Source organism: Heterocephalus glaber, unplaced genomic scaffold, assembly GCF_053883595.1.
Source record: "Heterocephalus glaber isolate CG9 unplaced genomic scaffold, H.glaber_assembly_v1.0 deba00001555, whole genome shotgun sequence".
Lineage (NCBI taxonomy): Eukaryota > Metazoa > Chordata > Mammalia > Rodentia > Bathyergidae > Heterocephalus > Heterocephalus glaber.
In genome coordinates, this window is record NW_028258346.1 from 5,641,326 (window position 1) to 5,656,120 (window position 14,795).

General features: G+C 33.6%; 2 protein-coding genes across 4 annotated transcripts in view; both read right to left on the reverse strand.

Annotated features, from left to right (window-relative positions):
- The window catches only part of Stk3 (serine/threonine kinase 3), a 319,544-nt gene that overhangs the window by 141,925 nt on the left and 162,824 nt on the right, over positions 1-14,795 (reverse strand). The gene's annotated exons all lie outside the window — the stretch shown is intronic.
- The window catches only part of LOC147824078 (uncharacterized), a 53,933-nt gene that overhangs the window by 13,958 nt on the left and 25,180 nt on the right, over positions 1-14,795 (reverse strand). The window contains exon 2 of the mRNA XM_087190735.1: positions 1-14,795. This exon is cut by the window's left edge and continues 13,958 nt beyond it; it is cut by the window's right edge and continues 23,392 nt beyond it. The gene's annotated coding sequence lies outside the window, so the exon portion shown is untranslated.

The following is a 14,795-nucleotide window of genomic DNA, read 5'->3' on the forward strand; positions in this document are numbered from 1 at the left end:
TTTCACCCTCCTAGAGATAAGATTACTTCCCCTCCCACTGGCAGTGTCAGTATACACCATCTTGAGCCTGGACTTCCACCCCAATTTGGCAGTAACTGAGTGTCCCTCCCCCTACCTATGGAGGAGGTCTAGAGCACAATCAAGACTTTCACTACCACTCAGCAGTAAAGAGGTCAGCCCCATGTGGGAAGCCAGGTCACCTACCCCTAACCCAGTAGTAATGAGGAGCTAACCCTACCACTGGTGTCAACAAAGGCTGAGTTGAAAACCTAAATTCAAAAGTTTACCTAGCAGTAATGAGCTCCCTTTCCCAATAGGGGCAGTGTCACATACTAAAATAGAGTTTAAATAGGATCCAGAGTCTCAGAATATGATTATTTTTTAACACAGTTTTCAACTAAAAATTATCCATCATAAGAACCAGGAAGATCACAAATAGACCTGTCTGACCTACTGAAAAAAAAAAATACTGTATACGTCAACACCAAGAGGACAGAGGTATCAGAATTATCTGACAAATATTTTAAAGCAGTACAAAAGAATGCTTCAATGAATAATTATGAAAATGGTTAAAACAAATATGAAGTAGAGAGCCTTAGCAAAGAAACAGCAGATATAAAGAATCAAATGGATATTTTAGAACTGAAAAGTACAATAACCAAAATATAAATCAACAGCAGAATAGAGGGATAGAGAAAAGAATCAGTGCAACTGGAAGATAAATCACAGAATGTATGCTACATGAATAACAGAAAACAAACTAGGTGAAAAAATGAACAGAGCCTCAAAGACCTGAGACTAAATCAAAAAATCAAACATTTTTATCTTTGGAATAGCAGGAGAAGAGAGAATGAGGCTGAAAATGTAGTTGAAAATATAATGGTTGAAAACTTCCTGCATCTGGCAAGATATAAACATATAGATTCAAGAAGCTGAACAAATCTCAAATAAAATACACCTAAAGAAATCCAAACCAATACACTTTATAATTAAACTTACGACAACCTAAGACAAAGGGGAAAAAACTTTTAATGCAAAAAAAGGACAAATTACACCATATCTATACAGGAAAGAGACAATAAAATTCTTATCAAAAACCATGCATGAAGGGGCCGAGGATTTAGCTCGGTGGTTCCACCACCTGCCCCACAAGCCCAAGGACCCGAGTTTGATCCCCAGTACAAAAAAAAAAAAAAAATGCATGTCAGAGAGAAGTGGTATAAAGTATTGAAATAAAAGAACTGTTAATCAGAATATTGTACTACTGTATATCCAATGAAAACATCCTTCATGAGTGTAGGGGAAATCAAGATATTCACAAGTGAATGAGGACTTAGAAAATCAGTTGCCACAGCCCTACCCTAAAAGAATGGCTGGAGGAGAATCTCTAAATATAAAGAAAAGTACAAAAATAGGTAACATCCTGAAAGAATGGCTGGAGCTGATTCTCTAAATATAAAGGAAAGTGCAAAAATAGGAAACTTGGTCAGTAAGATAGACTACAGCGGGAAAACAAAAGGATAAATACAACAGATTTTCCTTCTACTCTTCATTTAAAAAAATATTTTTAACAGTTTAAGCAAAATTACAGCACCATGTGATGTGGCTGCAAATGTATATAGTATATATATTTAAGACCATAAAAGGGAGAAGGATAAGCAGTCATAAAAGGAAGTAGGGTTTCTACATTTCATCCAAAGTGGTAAGAGATGCACTCATTCAAACACAAAATCAAAATTGAACTCTTGACAAATGTTCAAGTATCCTACAGGACGGTAGAACAATAAAAACAAAATAAATAGGAAGCAAAAAATAAAGTGCAAGACCTAAACACTAACATTAATTACACCAAAAGTAAACGATCTAAATATCCCAATTAAAAGGCAGAGAATTAGTTAAACAGAGCCCTGTGTTTGCTACCCTGGACCACAAAAAAAAAAAAAAAAAAGAGTACAGACTGGAAGAATGCATTAAAAAATCACGATCCTGGGCTGGGGATTTAGCTCAGTGGCTCGGCCACCTGCCTCACAAGCGGGAGGTCCCGAGTGGGATCCCCGGTACCAAAAAAAACACATCACGATCCAGCCAAATCTATATAGTCTATAAGAAACTCACTTCAAATTTAATATAGATATGTTGAAGGATGAAATGGTAGAAAAGATATGTCATGCAAATATTAATCAAGGAAAGCAAAAGCAGATAAATTAATATGAGATAAAGTAAATTTTAGCAAAGAAAATTACCGGAGACTAAGAGGGACACTATCTAGTGATAAAACATAATAAGAAGATATAGTAAATGTAAATGTGTATGCACTAACAGGATACAAAATAAGTAAAGCAAAAACTGAAAATTGAAAGGAGACCTTGACAAAGCCATTATCATAAGAAACTTAAACATTCTCATACAACTGATACAAATCTAGACAGAAAATCAGCAAGTTTATAGATAAATTTAACACCACCAACTAACAAAACTGACAGTTTGTAGAGCACTCCACTCAACAATAGAGTATACATTACATTCAAGTACACAAGGAACATATGCCAAGAAAGACCATATCTTGGGACATAAACAAAAGTCAACAAATTTAAATGAATTGAAATCAGAGTCTCCAGTCACAGAGGAATCAGACAAAAAGATGACAGGGAGATCAAATGCTTGGAAACTAAACATTACACTTTTAAGTTATCCACGGGTCAGAAATATATCAAAGAAGTTTCAAGGGAAATTTAAAAAAATACAATGATATGAAAGAAAATGAATGTACAACATACCAAACTTTTAGGATACTGTTGAAGCAAAGCTGAGGAAGATTACTAAGTGCATCTATTAGTCCAAAAGTCTCAAGTCAATAATCCATGCTCTCAAACCAAGAACTTAGAAAAAGAACAAAGTAAACACAAAGTAAGCAGAAGAAAATAACAGTAGAAATCATTGAAGTTTAAAACAGAAAAAAAGAGAAAATCAAGGAAACAAAGAGCTATTTTTAAAAGAACAATAAAAGTGACAAACCTTTACCACAACTGACAATGAAAAAAGGTTGAAAAGAATAGTGAAGTTTCTACATAGAAAAATGTGTCTTTGGTTTCAAGTGATTATAAATGGCAATGCTTGTTTAAGTGATGCTCATGTACAAGGATGGATCAAAATATACAAAGAATGCTTAAATTTTAAAAATGTATTACAATAAAAGACACATCACCAATAATTATGAAATAAGTATATTTGAACTGAGGGAGAGTATTTTAATGGGGACTAATGGCAATATATTTTTCTTGTAATAAAATTTTTATTAATTTAAACACTCACTATAGTTTTGGCCACACTGTGTATTTGTTACTAAAAGATACAGAAATACAGTTTATTTTTATATGTTTATCTTGTATCCTGCAACTTTTGAACTCATTAATTTTACAAGTGTTTTTGTTTGTTTTCATTTGTTTTGTTCTTGGCAGATTCTTTGGTATTTTCTACTATCTGCAAGGATAGTTTTATTTTTTCCTTTCAAATCTGAATGCTTTCTACTTCTTCTTGTCTTTTCCACTGGTAAGACCTCCCAGAACTGTGTTGAATAAGAGTGCTAAGAGGTAAAGGCCTGGGGATTTAGCTCAGTGGTGCCCCCACCTGCCTTGCAAGTACAAGGACCTGACTTTGATCCCTGGTACCAAAAAAACAAACAAACAAAAAAAGAGTGCTAAAAGAGGACATTGATACTGTTCCCAGTAGGAGAGAGAAAATATTTAGTCTTTTGCCAGTAATTATGATAGCTGAAAAGTTTGTATACATATTATTTATCAAATTGAAGTTCTCCTTATTTTTATTATTCTGAGATTAGTCAACATGATAAATAAGTACTGAATTTTTTCAAACGCTTTTGAAAATCACACAATGTGATTTTTTTCTTCTTTAGTGTGTTAATATGGTAGACAAATATATTGATTTGATGTAAATGGTACACTCTCCATCCAACAACCTAGTTGCTTCTAGCTTCTTGAGGTGGAAATTTAGATGTTTAACACTATGACCCTAAACAGAGCAATGTATTTATATGTTAGTCCCAAAATCAGTGAAAAATTTTCTCATATGAAGCTCAGTGTGGCCAGATGATATAAATTGTGCACACATGAAACGAACCTTGTTGCAAATGAAATATAACTGCGGCTAAGAAAAAATACAATTAAACTCAAAATTATACATACAAGAAAAAGTGGAACCTTTTGTTTAATATCTGGTTCTATAAGTCATGAAATAAAATAAGCCAAATACTAATAGAATTCGTTATAGCTTTTAAACAAATATAAGACTCTGTATTATATTGTCACCCATTCACTTTATGTGAACTTCTTCTACAGCTATATTCCAATAGACAGCTTCCCAAAGCTATTGAAAAATAATAAACTTTAATAATATAGTACAAGTGGAGTGTGGTATGGCAAGTTAAAACAAGTACGGCAATGACAACTTATCATGGTAGATTGAATCTACCATAAAAAATAAAATTATTGAGGATCTACTTAAAAAGAAGTGTATTAACACAGAAATTTCTATTACTTGGCAGAAAATTTCCTATAACGGCTACATTTAAAATAGTTAACGCATTTCTATATCTCAGAAGATGATGAAAATTAATGTTTGCATGTTTTACTGTACTAAATTGGTATTATAATAAGTTTAGCACACATTTAACACAGAAATAATCTATCAAACTAAGAAATGGAAATTTGTCTGAAACTACAAAAGCCTATACTGTTTCCCTGTTTAAAATCAAAAAGATTACTTCCAAAGCATTTAGATTGTGCCCTATTTTATAATGATAACAACATAGTATTATCGACATCATTGCAGTACTCATGAGAGTATAGGAGGAGTATGTTTACATATTGATAAAAAGAAAGCAATGGAGAAGAATAAATTGAAAAAAATAAGTGAGGAGAGTGAACATGATAAAGTAATACTCCAAAAACCATGGAAGAGGAAGAATAGCATACAGTGTGAATCCAGGTTAAGAGATTAAATCTGGACAGAGAAGAACTCTCTTCCTCTACATGGATCATGTTGAAAAGAAGAAACCATGAAACAAGGAAAGGAGGATAAAAGGCATAACGAAAAAATAAAGGGAAAGAAGAAAGAAAAAAGTAAGAAGGGCATGAAAGATAGGTTTTGACTGTTAAGAACTAAATTGTGTCCTTCCAAGTTTCCTGAAGCCCTAGCACCCAACAGTACTATATCTGCAAACTGGGCCTTTAAAGAGGAATTAAGATTAAATGAGGTCATAAGAGTGAGACTCTAATCTATTATGACTTGTGTCCCAATAAGAAAAAGACACGCTAGGAATTTATATGCCAAAAACAAAGGCCATATGAAGAAGGCACAGTGAGAAAGCAGTCATTGGCCTCAGGAGAAATCAGACCTCCAAACCTGGACTTTGGAAGCCCGGCCTCCAGAGTCATGAGAAAATAGAGTTCTATTAAGTCACCCAGTCTGTGATGTTCTATTAGGGCATCATGAGCAGACTAGCACACCCATTTAGATGAGGGCAGAACTCTAAACAGCTAGTTGTCTCCAGTTTTCCTCTAAGCTAGAAGATCTGAGCTGACAAGATTCTGAAAAAGATTCAGAAGGGAATGGAGGAGAGAGAAACATGTGAAAGGATTGCCAACAGTTGATTTTAGAACAGAGATCAAAGTTTTGGTAGGACATCAAACTTCACATGACATAAATGCAGCTTAGCAACCTGGTTAGGAGGAACCTGGTAAAGTGGAGGAGGTAAAACCTTTCTGAAAGAGAACTCAGCTACATCAGTGGAGCTATACCTTGGGCTAGTTATCTAGAGTTATAATAAGTATATGGAGTGCCAATAAAAATAATAACATCTACCCCTTTTATAGTTGTGAGGATTACAATAAAACATGTAAAACTGCCTAACATAAGATCTGCCACATAGCAGATGATTAACAAACAATAGGTACAATAATTATTACTCTGAGATTGGTATACAGTTGGTCATTGCTAGGAGAGTCCCTCAAGAAAGAGGAAAAACAAGGGAGTTAAAAGAAAACTGGTTCAAGAAATGGAGCAGAGCCTATGCTACAGGGAAAAGACGTGAATCCCTAAGGAAACTAACAGGCTGGAAAACAAGGAAAAATAAAGTAAATGGCTTGAGGATGACAACCAGTTGAATTTTAAGCCCAAGAAAGTGGCTTCAATTGACATGAGAAAGACAGAACATTGAAATTAGAACCAAAACCTCCTGAGAAGATTTTTAATAAACAATTACTTCTTATATTTAACACAGTAGGAAAGAGACATAAAAGATCACCAGACTAAACAGTCTTGGCTTTGTCACAGTGTATCTATAGACAAGTCACTTGAACTGTTGGGCCTTATTACTACTGACAAATTACCTCTGCTTTATTCCCCCTCCCCAACCCTTCCCTCCCCCATCATACATATATATATACACTCATACATACATATACCCACCCTCATCGCAGGTAAAGATCAAGAAAGGGTAAAGATCTGAAAAAAAGGCAGATCTCCAGATGACATTTATATTGTACACCTTCTAACTTCCCTTTTCTCTCTCCTAGGCCCATCTCTGCAACACCCCAACTCCCAGTTCTCCATGCTAACTATCCCAGAAAACATTCCAAGTTCCATGTTTCTGTCTCCTTCCTAGCCTTTCTTCCTTCCTCCCACTCATCAAAACACATTGCTAAGTATGTATCTGTCCAATAATGGAATGGCAAACTGATTAAGCTATTCCATAAGGCAAGAATGAATACCTCTCTTATCTATACTTAAACCTCCCAAGGGTGCTTTGCTTATAATTCCAAATGAATCTCTCAGGCCAAATTTCAAGTTGAACGGAAAGAGATAATTAGGCAAGGAAAATTGTTTATTCCTCTATTTTAAAATTGTGAGGAAGAAAATGGTGTTAGTGGTAACTGAGAACAGACAAGAAACCACAGAAAAGATAAGGCAGCTCAGATTGGTAAGAGCAATTTCAGGGCACTTTTTAGGACTGCAGACCTACATAGGTGGCTAAAGTGGGGGAGTTATAAAACAGAAGGGCAGAAGGGCAGTATGAAAAAGCTGTCTACCGTACTACAACCTTCAGATCCATCAACCAGATCAATTCTATTCCAGGGACTCTCAAGCCATAGTTAGTTATTCCCTATTAGAAATAAAGAAAGAGGACCTGCAATCTAAAAATTTCAAGAAACAGCCTGTAGATAACATTTTTTAAATTATGGAAAATACTGAAGCAGAATATTTGTAAGAGACAAAGTAGTGATTTCCTTTCTTTTTAATTAAATCACTTTAACTATAGGTATTAAGCCCCAAATCCTTGACTCTTTCTCTCACATCCCACATCTAGGCAATCAGAAATAAAAAAATATATCCAGAATCTGAGCACTTCTTAACACTTTTATTATCCTGGTCCAAACTATCATCATCTTTTACCTGCATTATTGAAGAAATAACTTCCTCACTGTTCACCCTGTTTCTATCCTGTACTGCTACCATTCCTTCTCAAAAAAAGAATAGGCCTTTTAAATCATATGTCAGACCATATTATTCTTCTGGTCAAAGCCCTCCTATGTTTTTCTGTCTCAGAGTAAAAGCTAAAGGTCATCATGATCTATGAAGACTTTAAATCAGCCCCTGATGTTATAGGCTTTTTGTGAGTGCTTTTTATCTTTTTCCACTATAAGATGAGCACCTAAAAGGCTAGAATTTTGTTTTAGTCACTGCTGTATTTCAGTACCTGTGGCCTGCTCTCCCCCCATTTTTAATGTTATTTTTTAAAATTTTAAAAGGAGGTTTTGTTACTTATGTGGAGTAACTGTATTATATGCTTTATATGTGATCCCCAAAATTCCTTATTTTAAAAAAAGGGGAAATAAAGGGTAGGCCACAGGTGATCTGGTCCCCTGGTTCCTCTCTGATCTCACCCACTTCTCTCACTATCTTACCCAGCTCAAGCTGTTTAAACCTGCTTGCTGTTCTTTAAACCACACATCCTATCCCATCAGTTTCCTCGGATTCAAACATTCTTTCTCTAGTTATCTGAATGGCTCATTTATTTTCCTTTCTTACATCTCTATTAAAAGCCATGTCATCAGATAGGCTTTTCTTGACCATTCTGTATTTATCACAAAAAACACCTGTTATTCTGTAACCCTCTTATCCTGCTTCATTTTTCTTCATAGCAGTTATCAGTCCCTGATGTTATAGACTTTTTGTGCGTATTTTTTAAATTGCTATCCACTATAATATAAGCACCTTAAAGAATAGAACTTTGTTTTGTTCACTGCTATATTTCAATACCTAAGACAATGTCAGAGCAGGAACTCAAGAAATATGGGATAGGCAAAAGGTGTATCTCAGTGGCAGAGCACTTGCCTGGCATGCACAACACCCTGAATTCAATTGCCTACCATCAATCAATCAATACAAGAAGAATTAATCTACCAAGAATTCAGTCTTTCTGAGGGATTTACACGTGAACACCTCTGAAATCTATAAATCTTACAAAGAGATCGGGAGAGCTAGTGGAAATATATAAATTGTATGCTGGCCTTCTTAGAAAGATGAAAAATGATTATAAATTATTAACTACCAAAAGAAAAAAATATATATGAGACATATGGGTAACCAAGTGAATTCACCTTGAGAGAACAGGCACCTACAAATAAACGTATATAAAACTTCATAATAAAACTATATAACGAAGCACACTGAACAAGACTATCTGGCTAAGATTTGCTACTATTGGCAAACATCCATATTAAACTCAGCTTCCCCAAATCAGGAAACAAATGGAATTGTGAATCGGGCAATTCACTGGAGAAAAAGACTGCATTACAATCTGGGTTCACATTAAAGTTACCTCATTCTGCTCAACTTAGATCTGACCTGGAGGAAAATTTTTAACAGATTCTATTGGACAAGTGCCATAATACAGTCAGTAAAGTTCAAAATTAGCATTTTAACCTAACAGTTTTCTATTTTGTTTCCCTAAAACTAAACTGGACTAAAAATAAAATATGATAAATTATGAGTACAAAACAAATTAAAGAATCATTTTGTCACAAAAAACCCAATTAGAACACAGGTCCTTTTTTCTCTTTTTTAAAAAATATTTTATACATGCAGTAACTCATCCGAGGTCAAGCAGACAGGAGGACAGTAGGTAAAGCAGACAGTAGGACAGAAAAGCTCTTCTTTCCTTCAACATTTATCCAAATTTAGTGACAAGCAATACAGAAACATCAATCTTCCTAGTAATTAAAAAGTGAAAATAAAAATCATGTACTCCAAATCTGTATATAAATATATTAATCATTTATTTAATATTAGCTACTACATCTCAAAGCATTGTATTATTCACTGAAGACAGAAAAATTTGTACATGCTACTGTCAATAAATTTACAACATGGTAGAGAAGTCATACAAATGATAACAGAGTGATAATGTCTGTAGTTTTGGGGCACACAAATTGCTAAGAAAGTTCAGAAAAGGTTAACAAGTTAAATATATAGAAGTGTGATGGGAGTAAATGCAGGCACAAAGTAACACCAAACAAAGGGGAAAAGTATGATCTTAAAAGTGTCTACAAATGATACTATGGCTAAAGAAAAATACACAAATAAAGAGGTATGCAGAGTCTTATATGATAGCCTTATATGATACCCTTAAATAATTTGACTCTTAACCTAAAGACTTTTTTAAAATTGCTTTTTTATGGCAAAGATTTTAAGAGAAAAGGATAGTCTTTTATTTCAGGATGATCAATCTAATAGTATCATGAAAGAAAAGTTGGAATGAAACTGAAAACTACAAAGATTAATGGAGAAATTGAGAGATTAAGATAGTCTGAAATAAAGAACAATGTGGATGAGAAGAAGGTGAAATTATCTGAGTAATAATAAGAATGCAATATGGATGGGAATTGGTGAATAATGAAAAAGTGAATTAGGGTACTGGGGGTGCACAGGGAGGAAAAAAGGCAAAATCAATTGTTTAAAGATGACAAATTATACAGAGGAAGAATAATCTCTAGATTTCAAAACTTGGAGACTGGGTTGGATGGTAGGACTATTAAGACAGAAAATACAAAGGTAAAAAAATTAGAAATACTGGATTTGAAGCATCTCAGCAGTATAGAAAAGATAATTATCTAAATACATAATCGGAAATGAGTTAACTCAAAACAGAGAAAAAGGCCAGGAGGAAGTCAGAAAACAGAGATATCCTAGAAATCAAAATAGGTAAGAATGCTTACAAAAGCTATTTAAACAATATTGTTTCATGATGAGCATACTGCTTTTAGCCTATTGCCAATTATTTTAAAAATTTATTATATAAATTTTGATACATTTATGCATCATATATAACAATAATTATCGTTATTAGGATTGCATCTATATAGCACTTACTAAACAACAGGTAGCAATGTACTAAGCAGCTTTACAAAAATTGTTTCTTGTAATGATCCACAAGACCCTATGAGGATTTATTTCTCCATTTTATTATATTCCATAAGATAAAGGAGGCTAAATAACTGGCTCTTGAATGCTCAGGAAATGGAAGACAGAATCCACATAGTCTACCTCCAAAGCCCATGTTCCTAACCATCAAGCTATACTGGCTTCTGTATAAGTTCACTAAGTAAACTGGAGGACAATATATTTTTTACAAGAAAATATTTCTAATTTTAGAATAGTTGTAAAAGAGAATTGGAATTTGGTAATCAGAAGCTTGCTAGGATACATTTAATTGATTGAGAAAACATAGAGAATTAGCGGTAAGATTTTAAACATCAGTAAACAAAGTTTTCTCATCTATATAAATAAGTACATGTAGCAACAATTCTTAAATTTTACCATGCATCAGGATTTTCTTGTAGAGCCTGTTACAAGGCAGACTGTTGAACTCCACTCTGAAGACTGTCAGATTCAATAGGTATGAGATAAAGCCTGAAATTTTACATTTCTAATACTTTCCCAGATCATGTGATGCTGCTGATCCAAGGGACACACATTGATTACCTTACAGTAATTCCATAAGGATTGATTCCTGGCAAATAATAAGCAGTCAGTAAGTGGTATCTGTAGCAGTAGTAGTACTAGTATAGATGATGATTATAATAATAATAATAGTAATAATAAATAATGGTGGTGATGATAACCATTACCAACATCTTCATTATCTGCTTTATGTCTCAGACTTTATATCAATTTCTACTCAAAGATAATACAAAACTGGCATATTTTAAGATCAAAATAATTTGCATGGGAGCTCTAATTGCCACTGGGGTCTTTTTTCCAAACTGTTCATAAAACAGCTTTTCAAAAATATAAATTTTTTTATCAGTCCCTACTTTAAACAAAAATTTCTCCATTACTTATAAAATTTCTCCATTACTTATGAAATAAAGTACAAACTTTTCAACATAGCTTACAGACCCTTTGTCCATGGTCCATTTTCTAATTACTCACCTTTCTACATACTGTTAGAATATCACTTAAGATATTTTCCCTATATAACCCTCCCTTTCTAGTAAAGCCATACATGTCATGATTCTAAATCAATAAGAAATAGAAACAAGGATAATATTAGTCAACATTTGTAGGGCATCCCCAAACACTTTACATAAATTATCTCATTTAATCCTAATAATTCTGTGTGACAAAGACTATAATTAGTTTTCTCCCATATATAAAGAAAAAGGAGATATGGAAGGTTAAATTTGTACAAGATGACACAACTAACAAGTAGAAGAGAGGGTTTTGCATTTACTGAGAGTGACTATTATATGCCAGGCATTGTGTTAAGCACTGAAGATTACCATTTTTTTTTTTTTGGTACCAGGGATTGAACTTGGGTCCTTGCGCTTGTGCAGCAGGCGGCGAAACCACTGAGCTAAAGCCCTGGCCTGAAGATTACCATATTAATAAAAAGGAAGACTCAGTGCCTGTTCTTTTTTTTAATTTAATGAAAAAAGAAATAAAACAAAATTTCATAACAAAAATAACAGAATAAAACATGCAAACTAGAAAGATAGGCATTTTCTTAAAATCAGATATATTTCAGTAAGTGTTAAAAACAGAGTATAAGGTAAACTGAGATTTTAAGACCTAACATTCTTACAGTAATTGTACTTTGCCTTCAGCATTTTAATACAAAGTTATGTTACATAGAATGTGATTATTAGAATGTCAAGTAACTCTACTTCAAAATGACAATGTGGCAGTTAGGATGGAGTGTAAACTTTCGGCTTTGGGATCTAACTACAGGATTGGCGAGGCACACTGTTGAGTGTGTCTGGGTGGGTCATAGAGATGTGGCCTTAGGTTCTATGTCTAGTCCTTTGTCCCTTACCCTCTCACAGAGTTCTACCTGCTTTCTATCCACCATGAAGCAAGCAGCTTTGGTCTACTGTACCCTTCCACCATGATGTTTCTACCTTGGAGCCAGCCAACCATGGACTAAATCTCCTAAAACCATAGGCCAAATTAAACCTCTTATCCTTTAAGTTATGGATGTTGGGTACTTCAACTCAGCAACAGGAAAGTAAACTAATACAAATACTTTCAAAATCAAGTATTTCATTATAAGACCAAAGTCACATTGTTAAAATTTAAAACATTATTTTAAATGACATAAATTCTTTACCTCTTTTTACCTTTAACAAATGTAGTTACTGTCTCTCTGAAGCAAAATGTAATAAATATAAACTATCCAAATTAATACATGGAATGTCCTTGGAATATTAGTCACGATAAAAGTAAAATAATATGCTAAGTTCCCAAAAGTACTTCTATTTTTGGACAATATTAACTTTCTGTGATTAAACTCTTGACTTAATATACTGCATCTGTAAGATTTAAAAAATTTTCATTGTAAGTTTCCAAGAAAAAAACCAATATTCTTTTTACAGGAAGAAAAAAATACCTAAAAGTCCAAGTACTGATCTAACCAAAAGACATGAAAGGTAAAATCAAGTATGAACCAGGTCTGGATCCTCATATCTTCAGTTTCTATTTATCAAACAGAAAATCTTTCCAACTTTCTCCTTTCCTGTATAAGACCAAAACTATGCAATATTCTGTTTGTATTACAATTACACTAATTCAATGCAGGTCACTTACTTTTTACTGAGTCCAGATGACATTCAGTAAACTAAACATGGGGCAATTAGTTTTTTTTTTTAAGGAAGAAAAGAAAAGAAAAAAGAAAGAAGTGTGTTCTGATTGCCTTTGGGTAGGTCAAACAGTGGCTACAGATCATCACAGCCTGAACTTCATTTTGGCTAACACCAACCATACGGCTAGTATTAGGACCACTACCTTTTATTCCTTTCAGATTTCTCACATTTGGAAATTCTAATTCAAATATATTTTCTGGTGAAAGTGAGAACAGCATCCCTATACAACACTGGTTGTCTCCTCCTTTAATTCAAATGTTTTATTTTGGAGCCACTAGGAATCTGCATATTGTCTTAAAAAACCAGTTGTTTTTTACTTACTGTAAGTATAAATGAATAAATGAATGATGATTTAGTTGACACAAACACAAACAAAGAATGGTTATGAAGTTACAACATCAATATTTGTATTCTGAAATCAACCTGAACCACCATGTAATTAGGCATATGATAAACTGGGTGGTGAGAAGAAATTCTATTTATTACTAAAGCAATACTATTTTTAGTACTTTATCAGGAGTTGGCAATCAATCTTTTCTTATAATCTATCATGTTAATAATTTACTATTAACCCTTTTAAACTCTGATCATAAATATGCTTTTTGGCTAAAAAAAAAGTTTCTGATTTATTCTAACAGTTGAATATAACATATATAAATGTCCAAAGTTAGACATATTACTGAACATCATAGCTCAGTTCTTTTCCTGGTATTTTTAAATTAGAAATTATTCACTCATTATTATTATAAAAATAAAAGTCTAAATGTTTTAAAATCTTGATTTTTAAAATTTTGTTTTTTATTTTTAGCCTGCTTTTAAACTTCTCTAAATTTAACTGAGGAATATTATGTTCCTGCAAGTACTCATGAATACAAAGATAAAGTCATGGAGATGGAAATTATTTACTCTGAAAATCCTGTCTGCATGACTGTTAAATCACTTACATACGGCCAAATGATCTACGAGGAAGCAGGGAGGTCCTGAAATTGTGTACTCATATCCATTTTCAACTACTGCACAGGTGACACAACCAATCAAGTCATTACTCCAGTGGAATGGGAATAGAAGGCACTTAGTGAATAAAGATGACATCTTTGGACAAAATAAAAAAGACTATCACCTTCTCTCATTAAAAAGTAGCCAACAGCTACAGATTATTTTCTTTTCTCTATGATGTTCAGTAATGTGTCTAACTTTGCAGATCATTACATTCAACCTCTAGAATAAATCAGAAAATAACAAATCTTGTTAATAAAGTTTCTTTAAAAGAGTGGATCCCCTCTGCAGAGGTTAGCTGATGATTAAGAAGGAAGAAAGCAGCAGCACCCTCTGTAGCACAGAACTACAAAAGACAGGTCAGGGACTAATCTATCTCAAGGGAAGAGCTCATCCAGGTGCCTGGTACTCTGGTGGTAGAGATGGAAGGTATGTGTAGCATCACATATGGGTTACTGGAGCAGCAGCCACCCAATATAACTGAAGAGGATCAGGAAGCCCACCCTCCCCTACCTAGGAAAGCATGAAGTAAATATTCTGAACTGAGCTACAATGAAAAGGATTTATATACTGGAACAT